The sequence below is a fragment of the Macrobrachium rosenbergii genome, chromosome 48, assembly GCF_040412425.1.
Source record: "Macrobrachium rosenbergii isolate ZJJX-2024 chromosome 48, ASM4041242v1, whole genome shotgun sequence".
In the NCBI taxonomy this organism is placed as follows: domain Eukaryota; kingdom Metazoa; phylum Arthropoda; class Malacostraca; order Decapoda; family Palaemonidae; genus Macrobrachium; species Macrobrachium rosenbergii.
The window spans coordinates 65,553,738-65,563,542 of NC_089788.1; the positions used below are offsets into that span (position 1 = coordinate 65,553,738).

Consider the following 9,805-nt stretch of genomic DNA (forward strand, 5'->3'; position numbering starts at 1 on the left):
GGATTTGCTTTATTCAAGTAAGTATTTGATATTGTGACGTCTTGACCAGGGTTGGTTTTTTTATTTATTTTATTTTATTTTTTTTTTTTGCGTCCGGCAAAATTATCTCTATGAAGAGCGGAGTTTTATCCACGGTGCCTCTCTTCCATTGCTGGTTCAGTTTATGATGGTTGATTCCAGAATAATCCTCCTGTTTGGTCAGGCAACTTTAAATAGTAAAGATGGCTCACTCTGGTTAATGCGAACACCAGTTTCTCGAAAGTAAACGAGAATCTCGGAATTCTCAAACACGTAAGTTCTTTCGTGCTCGGCTAACCTTTGTCATGTGGAACGTCCAGTTTGTCCCACATAAATTTTGTCACCCTCTCCACATGGTACTTTGTAAACACCGAATTCACTTTTCTCTTTAAACAGGAAAAGAATAACAATCAAATGCATCTTTGTGCAGAAAAATATACAGAAAATAGTTACTTTATATACCATGCTACCGTGATTATCAGTAACGAGCTGACTCGTGCCCCTACCCCTGTCAACATATATTAGGCCACTCACCTTTATCTGGTGCTTTCTTCACATTCAGGACTTCCGTCCAATCACCTCTTGCACTCTGCCTGATCTATAATTTTTTCGTTCTTCCTCTATGCACACCTAAACAAAAGAGATACAAAATACAAATGAGATGTTTATGCACATATACCTACAATATCATATATACAGGTAATTGCATATACATATATATATAAATATATATATATATATATATATATATATATATATATATATATATATATATATATATATATATATATATTAATTTCCTTGGCTGCCTTTCTGTGTGTGTGTGTGTGTGGCTGTGTGTCTGTATGTATTCCTCCCCTCCCCTTCCCTTCCCTTCCCCTCCCCTCTCCTAATGCAGATGGTTCATAGTTACCACATGAGGTTAATTAAACACTTCATAAATTCTAAAGGTCAAGCAAGTTATATTTACGAGACGCCTTCACTACTCCAGGATCCTTTGAAGCCGTCTTCAGCTCCCGAAGCATTCCTGGAGAAATGCCCATTGGATTATGACGTCTTCTTGAAGTCTTGAAGACTCCAGGATCATGTGAAGCAGTTTCCAGCTGGAGAACCGCCCATTGGTATGGGTATGGTACGTATATATGGGTATGGGTATGGGTATGGGCATGGTACAGGTATGGGTATAGGTATGGGGATGGTACAGATATGGGTATGGGTATGATACAGATATGGGTATGGGTATTGGTATGGGTACAGTACGGGTATGAGTATGGTTATGGGTATAGGTATGGGTAAGGTATAGATATGGGTATGGAATGGACATGGGTATGGGTATGGGTATGAGTATGGGTATGGGTATGGGCATGGGTATGGTATGGATATGGGTATGGTACAGATATGGGTTTGGGAATGTTACAGATATGGGTATGGGTATTGCACGGATATGGGAACTAGCAAATGCGAGCATCTGCTAACATATATATATATATATATATATATATATATATATATATATATATATATATATATATATATATATATATATATATATGTATATTCAAATTATATATATATATATATATATACATATTTAAATATGTAATGTAAATATGTATATGTGTGTGTGTGTTTATATCGACCTTAGAAAGAAAAAACAAGACATCAGAATATATCGCCCACATAATACGAAAAGTAAATAACCAGCAGTGACGTGATTTTACCGAGAAAATTATGAGATAAAAGAGAGAACTGAGAAATTAGAATAATAAAAACTCTTTCGTCCATTCAAAAAGAAATGCCAGGGACATCAACCTCTAACATAAAAAAAGAAGCAAATAATGTGCCAATAACCAAACCGTCAAAAGGAATATACCCAGCGACTTCGTTTCAAGCTGGTCTTGAGCGGGCTTGTAAACAGGCCATCAATGCCATATAAATCCCCATCGACAGAGGGCGTTTGGGGTAATCTAGCAAGGGTGTCCCTCTCGGAAATGTTATTCTGGGATCGCCCGTTCGTTTAAGGAGGCTATTTGCAGTCAATGAAAGTCAAGGAATCGTATTCCCTAAGAGGTGGCTGGCTATGTTTGGCTTCGGGAAGCTACGGGAAACTAAGCAAAACCTTGAATCAGTGTCGACTTACTTGGTTTTGCAGCGGTTCCTTAACTGCCGTGTACCATAATGAGTAAATATTCGAGAGAAGATATCTTGAATATTATGAAAATATTTTGTGGGCGCGGGAATCTTTTATAAAATATTTGTTGAGTTTGCAGCGGTTCCTTAACTAGACCTACAGTATACTGTTGCCGTGTAACACTGACCTTGAACGTTCGAGAGGAGATATATTGCTTATTTTGGGTAAGTTTTCTGAGCGCGAGTCTGTCTTCAAATACTTATCGAGTTCGTACTCCAAAACTGTGCACGCAACAAATTTTCTTCACTGGATGTTCTGCCATATTGGATTATAACTTTACACTGAACCTGGTTGTGTACACAATTCTTGCATCCTAAATGGAAATGTGACATATTTCTTACGCGAGCCAATGTGGCAATTTTAGTTTGGCAGCGAACTTTTATTGCATTTTGAGTGAAAAGTTTTCTCATTATTCAGGCTTAAATGCTTATCTTTTTTCTGAATGGCTTTTCCCTTGTTCGTGGAGATTTTTTTTTTTCATTTAAATTTGCCTGTCGTTTGTATGTCTCGTCGTTTTCAAAGTAAACTTTTCTACAGCTTTATGTGAATATTAGTTTTTTTTTTTTACGAGCACAGACTATTCAGCATTTATATAGAGTAATTCTCTTAATTTGTGTGTATGTGTTTTGTATTCCAGGAACTTATAGTGCAGGCATCATGCATTTCTATGAGACTACTTGTCTTGCAAATTTTATGTATGTGCAAATGTTCTCCTCGATTTTGCAAGCGCAAACGTTCCTTTTGAATTTTGTGAGCAAACCGGAGTACTGAATCTCTTTATATGCAAATATCTTCTGTTTTGACGTGGAAACGTATATCACATATGTATGAGGTGGATATTCCATTTTACGCTGCATAGTGATGACTTGCATTTATTTCTTTTCAGAAGTGTATTCCAAGAACATTTTCAGGTTTACCTGTTTCTCAAAACTCCCCACCGACTGTCTTTCCCCCCACTTGTATGCTTCAGAAATCGACTCCTACTCCGGGTCTCTTGACTCTCAAAATAGGTCTTCCTCTAAGAGGCAAGTCTATGGTTTCTTTGGCTGGTAACCGCCAGTTCTAATTCCGTTCCCTTTCTTTATCCTCGGACCAAAAGAAATTGCAAATTGTGGGGCTTGTCTTTTAACATCTGGAGATTTCCTCAGTGACACCTTGGTTAAAATGAGTCATACTTTTTCCATACTAAAAAGTTACACTCTTATCCAATAATTATGTCATTAACTTCATGTAGTGGTGTCATAGTATCTATGATTCCATGGCCCTCACTTGTGATAACAAAATGTCTCCTTACTCTTGTGGGAGTGTTGACGTGGCATGTTTGTAGATAAGACTAAAAGAAAGCTGGAATGGAATGGAATAAAGAATTTAGGCCACAGGCCTAGCGCTGGGCTATTAAGGCCATTCAGCGCTGAAACGGAAACTGAGAGTACAAAGACTTGAAAGGTGCAACAGGAGGAAAACCTCGCAGTTGCACTATGAAACAATTCTTAGGACAGAGTGGATAGCAAGATGGAAGAAAGAGAATATGAATGGAGGTACATTAAAAGGAATGAGAGGGGTTGCAGCTAGGGGCAAAAAGGACGCTGCAAAGAACTTAAGTCATGCCAACAATGCATCGCGTTAGGTGCACTGACGGCACTACCTTCCAACGGTATAAAAAAAAAAAAGCTTGAATATTTCGCAAAAATCAGCAAGAAGTTCCTGCAAGCGTGTGGTCCACTTATATATGAAACCTGAACAATGACATTTAATGAACTGCCAAACCGTCAACTAAGTGACACTTCAATTAATTTCCTGCTTTAAATGCGTTGCTATTTTGGAGAACTAATTCCTCATACTGCGCCTCCCGCTCCGCATTTTCGAAGCACTTACCGTCAAGAGTAAAGTAGACGTTCACATTTTAAGAGCTTTTTTTATGCAAAACTATTTTGGTAAGCTCCTTTTCAACAATCTCCGGTAAAATGTCATTTTACAGATCGAAAACACAATATGAGGTTTGTAGTTCAATGATAAATGACCACAAAACAATAATGCTTCTCAAACACCGCTCGAGTGGTGTAGAGAGAGAGAGTAAATGGCCGTTTACAATAATGCTTCTCGTGACTTAATGTATGTACGCATGTGTTTGTGTGATGTAGGAACTCACTGTGCAAAATCCCCCCATGCATGAATAGAAAGAACCCATCAATTATTTCCTAAAAGATCTTCAGATGAATGAAACTATGCAAGGGGCATACCAAACCAAAACAAAAATATCCATAAAAGCGGCTACACTTTACAACTTTGAACAGACTTTTTAAAAACTACAGTATAACAATAACTACAGCAATAGTTTTGAATGCTATACATCCTACAAATAATGATAAGGATCTTCCCATTGGGCCCCCATCGAATTCCACTTCCATTAAAGCAGAAAAAAATATTGAAATAACAGTATTTACTCTTTGGTAAAAACAAAAACCATGATTTGATAACGAAAATAAAAGACATTTAGAATCTGTCTGCGTTTTTTTTTTTTTTTTTTTTTTTTGCATCACTATTCAGTCAAAAAGGGAAAACCCGTCTGTGTACAAAAATAAAATTATGAATGGAAAAGCAACATTCAATAATGACAACTGGGGAAAAAGATGAGATATTCTTATATTCTATCGGCTCAAATATTATTTGTTTTCAATTAAGCCAGACATTATACCAGTTGCAGGAGATCCCGTGGTATTTTTTACTCGAATCCTTTTCAACTTGTGTTTAAAGTCCGAATCTTACAAAAATCATAGGCGGTTGAACGTCAGACGGGTCACAAAATTGGTGAAACAAGGAAGTTTGCAGGGTCTCTGCAAAAGGATTACAGGAGAGGAGTGTCTGTGGAATCTGACTGTGAATGAAGGAAATGGAAGCTGGTGAGAGGAATCGTTTCCGTTGCGTATTTGGGGGTAAAAAGTTGGAGATGGGATATAAAATTTAGGCCAAAGGTCAAGCGCTGGGAACTATGAGGACATTCAGCGCTGAGAAGGAAACTGAGAGTAAAGAAGGTTTTAAAAGAGTAACAGGAGGAAAACCTCGCAGTTGTATTATGAATCAACTGTCCGAAGAGGTGTATTACAAATCAGTTGTTAGGAGAGGGACGAAAGTAAGATGGAAGAAAAAACATATGAACGGGGGCACAGTGGCGGCACTACCGTCCTACGAGGGAAGTAAGACATTGAAAGAGCGATAAATGTAGCTATATGACCATAAGGCAACCCTAGCTGCGTTAAGTGAAATGATGGATCTGAGTGTTTCAACGGGGTTTACTCACGGGGAGTATAGAGGGCTGGTGAAAAGGTTGTGTTTACCATACGTTTAGAAAAGTAAAAAGAGAGGGGGGCAAAGAAAGTGCTGGCCAAGCGTGGTCAAAGGACTGGAATGGAAGGACACTGTCCAGGAAGTGCTATAGTACAGGGAAGACAGAACAGAGTAAAATATTCACAAACACAGCTTTGCAGCAAGACACGGAACAATCCAATATTTAGCCATGTACTATACTTTTCCCCGAAGTCCAGTGATTGCGTTGGTACTGTGAAGATTGTGTCACGTAAAGCAACAATGAAATATGTAAATGTGTAAACAAGAATTTACGTCTGTCTACTTCGAAATAACAAGGTGACACCACGCAACTTGGCAAGGTGATCAACAATGAACTGAGAGAGAGAGAGAGAGAGAGGGTGGGGGAGGACTTACAGGATTTTTCTTCTTCACGGAAAGGGATGAATTCCTTTTTCCTTTATATAACTTACAGGATGAAAATAAAAACGAAGTAGGCACAAGAACATTCAGCACTACGATTAAAGTTCTGATACCAACGAAACACAACAGATATAAGAGCAATGATAATACAGGTAATCATTATCAACATCATTATTAGTACTGTACTTTATCTGGACATCTAAAATTTGTGGTTAACCTTTGCCATACCAAGTTAAGAAAAAAAAAAGGCAAAACTGCATTCAAGAAAATTTCCATGACAGCACACTAATTAATTTTACTTTGTTCCATTACCTTATACAGGTAGTTTTATTTTTCATGCACTGTCCCATTTCAAAATAAGCAATTTCTGAATTTTTAATAGAATATAGAGTTTAGGCCAAAGGCCAAGTGCTGGGACCTGAGGTCATTCAGTGCTGAAACGGAAATTGACAGTATAAAGGTTTGAAAGGTGTAACAGGAGGAAAACCTCACAGTTGTACTATGAATCAGTTGCTAAGAGAGGGCGGAAAGTAAAATGGAAGAAAGAATATGAAGAGAGTTACAGTGAATGGAATGCAAGAGGTTGCAGCTAGGGGTCAAAGGGAAGCTGCTAAGAACCTTTGGTTGTACCGCATGAGGTGCACTGATGGTACTATAGTAAGCATCAAAAAAATTTGATCTTGGACAGCCTCCCATCCACCAAAGACCAATAGGAGATGAATGCCATTTTGTCACAACAGAAGACTGTTAGAGAACTGAGTACTATACGCCTTAATCTCAGCGCTTCAAGATCCGACCCAATACTGAGGCAAGGTTTCACATACTTCTTTTATCCCATTTGACTATATCAGCTACTTGAATTTAACAGGTGAGACAGGCAAGCCATCCACCCTCATCCTACTTCGCTGTTAGAACAATCATAATGATGAAAACATGAAACCAAGCTGAAGTCAACATTTATATACCACTCTGGACAGCATGAGGAGGAACAAAAGCATAAGGACAAATTAAAAGATGTATTAGTTAGATTCTCTACAGCTTTATCAGTAAGGCAGCAACTGAACAGGGTAGAAAACCTAACTCAGTCTTCAACATTTCTTTGCATCATGCAAACCCCCCCAGTGCAACAGTGCCAAGCAATCGGGTGCCAAGACAACCACTCCTGTCAATAATCCATGAACTATCTATGATGACAACCAATAGTTTAACTATTGTCACCCAGTACCAAAATAAGTCAAAATATTTTAAGTAAAACCTGTCAACTTTACTTGGGCCTCAAGCAGCCTTCCTATTCTAGATTGGTAGTCCAGGTGGGGGAGTGTTCCAAAAATTGGCACTCCAAGAGTCCAAGGTCTTCAATCATCCCTCTTTACAGATTATCAATGATCAGGAAAGGTTGCCTAATCTACACAGCTGCTCCAACCGTATGGAGCATTCACCTGAAAGCCTGTAGCACTTGCCTTACCCAGAACCTGCCTTTATGGATCCCTTGAAAGCGATTGAAAAATGAACTTCTAAAATCTGAGATACCGTTTTGTTTGCTCAAGCTCTGTTAGATCAGATCCTTCGTTCCTATATGCTATTCTATTTTTCCCTAAACTGTCTGAGCCTTCCTCATAAAATGACAAAGGTATTACAAAATCAGCTCTTTTACACAGAACCATCACTCACACAGCTACCATGTTTGACAGCATATAAGACCACTTTTCCCCAAAAAATTACTTGAAATACACCAGGATCTCATGTGCAAAGCTGAGGAATTTGGTGGGCTAATGTATACCGATACTGGGTACACCTAGTTTTCCGTGAACTTACTGCATAAACAAAAACATTGATTTACATGAAATTCATACAGATTAAGACTATGAGTGTGGATGACTGAAGACAATGGAATGCTTGTACCCAGCCAAACTCCAAATCATTGTAATATTATTAGTAATTTACTCCAGGTATCATCATAATTACCTCTATTATTACAGTAAAATCCCTCATTGCTAGCATCCTTGCGACCAAAAGACTACTTATTTGAATTTGCTTTTAGCATGCAAGATATCCTTCGAAAATACCATACACATACTCTGAACCATTACTTTGTTATTCATTAGCAATAAACACCTACTGTTTTATTATTAAACAATTCTTAACATCTAAACCAAAACTTATCCTCTGCTCACCTAACTCCGACAGTAATGTGAAGGACCCTTAAATCTATACGACACAATCACACACACTGATGCATTTGAAAACTCATACAACTACACCAAAAATACACACAAAAATTCAGTGTTTACTTGCCCTCTCTCTTTCTCTCTCTCTCTCTAGCACAAATCTTCTTTTTATAGACTAGCATTTCTCTCGTCACATTTTTTCATATACAGTAGAGGAATACCCAGTGAGACAGTAAGACAAGGAAAAACATGGTGTATAATTTACCTTAATGCAACGCATAACTGAAAAATATGTGTAACAGTACATTACTGTACAAGTACAATGCTGCATTGCATTAAATAAATGCCAAAAATACTGTACCAGAGAGAGAGAGAGAGAGAGAGAGAGAGAGAGAGTTACTGCATTGATACACCTGTATGCATACATAACAGTTAGCCTAGCCTACGTTTACACATTGACTTTGTGTAAAATAACCATAACAATGTAACTTTTTTTTTTTAACTCAGCTTACTGAAAATCTTATTCTAACACAAATTTTTAATTTCTTGTATCTAACCTACAACCCTGTTTTGTTTTCGTTTTGTTTGCAAATCTAAACCCTCATAAATTCAATCACCTTCCGTTACCCATAAAAGTGACGCGAGGGAGCATTATAAAAATACTGTACCTGAGAGAGCAAAAGCAGCACAGAAAGTGCATAAGTTATAAGCCAAATACTTTAAAGTAATTTTGTATTTTTCCTTGGTATACAAACATTATGCCAACCTTGGTTAGGTTTATACATTGTCTTAACAAAAACACAATCAAGCACAGTGTGTCACTTTTTCAATTAAAGTTTTTTCTAATGCAAAACTTTCAATTTCTTATATTTAACCAACAAACTTTTTTGTATTAACTGTTTGCAAATATAGGCACTCATCAGAGGCGAAGGAGGGGAGCAGTATAGCATTTCCCACTGTACCTTTTGTCTCTTGTATACTACAGCAGACTTAATACAGTAACATGGTTTTTCCCGCTGTCCTAGTTGCATGTTTTGTCCAAGTTGTTTTCTACCATACTCTAGCCATGCATGTCAATAACATTGTTTACATGTAAACAATTTTTTTTCTTAATATTCCATCTGATATTAAAGGCAGGGGGGTTTGTTATGCCATGGGGTCTTACACGTCATCAAATATGGTACTTCACATTTCCCAACCCTACTGAGCTTGCAGCCACACCTCCATGTACGGTTATTACCCAGCTGGGACCAAAGACCCAAGAAGCATATGCATAGTAATGTAACTGTTAACAAAAGGTAAAGAACATCAGTCAGTCAGCAACCGATAAATGCAAAATGCAAGTCACCTAGCTATCATGTTTCATTACTTTTGGAGGTAGTTATCTGGAACACACAGGCCAAAACCTGAATTATATTTGTTTTACAATTCAATTTAAACAATAAAAAAAATTCTAGGTGAAATTATCAGTACACAAAAATGTCAGCAATGAGAAACACTGAAAAAAATTTGCTTCTTGATATATTTATCAAAACAAAAGAAATGCACTCTTAGAAAAGACCTACCTATAACTGATGGTAGATACAGGACCAAAATTATACAGATAATATTTCCTGTAATTGGTCTGAGCTAACTTTTGATTCTGCATAACTGAATTACTTTATCTGGCCAGTAAAACGGCATTCTTAATATCAACTGCAGA

The 9,805-nt window shown here is 37.4% G+C and overlaps 1 protein-coding gene across 1 annotated transcript in view; it reads right to left on the reverse strand.

The window, feature by feature from the left end:
* LOC136831480 (neurofilament light polypeptide-like) overlaps nt 1-9,802 on the reverse strand; it is a 186,884-nt gene extending 177,082 nt beyond the window's left edge. The window contains exons 1-2 of the mRNA XM_067091980.1: nt 9,669-9,802; nt 553-648 (exon numbers count right to left, since the gene is read on the reverse strand). The gene's annotated coding sequence lies outside the window, so the exon portion shown is untranslated. The remainder of the gene's footprint in view (nt 1-552; nt 649-9,668) is intronic.
* Between the last annotated feature and the right edge of the window lie 3 nt (nt 9,803-9,805).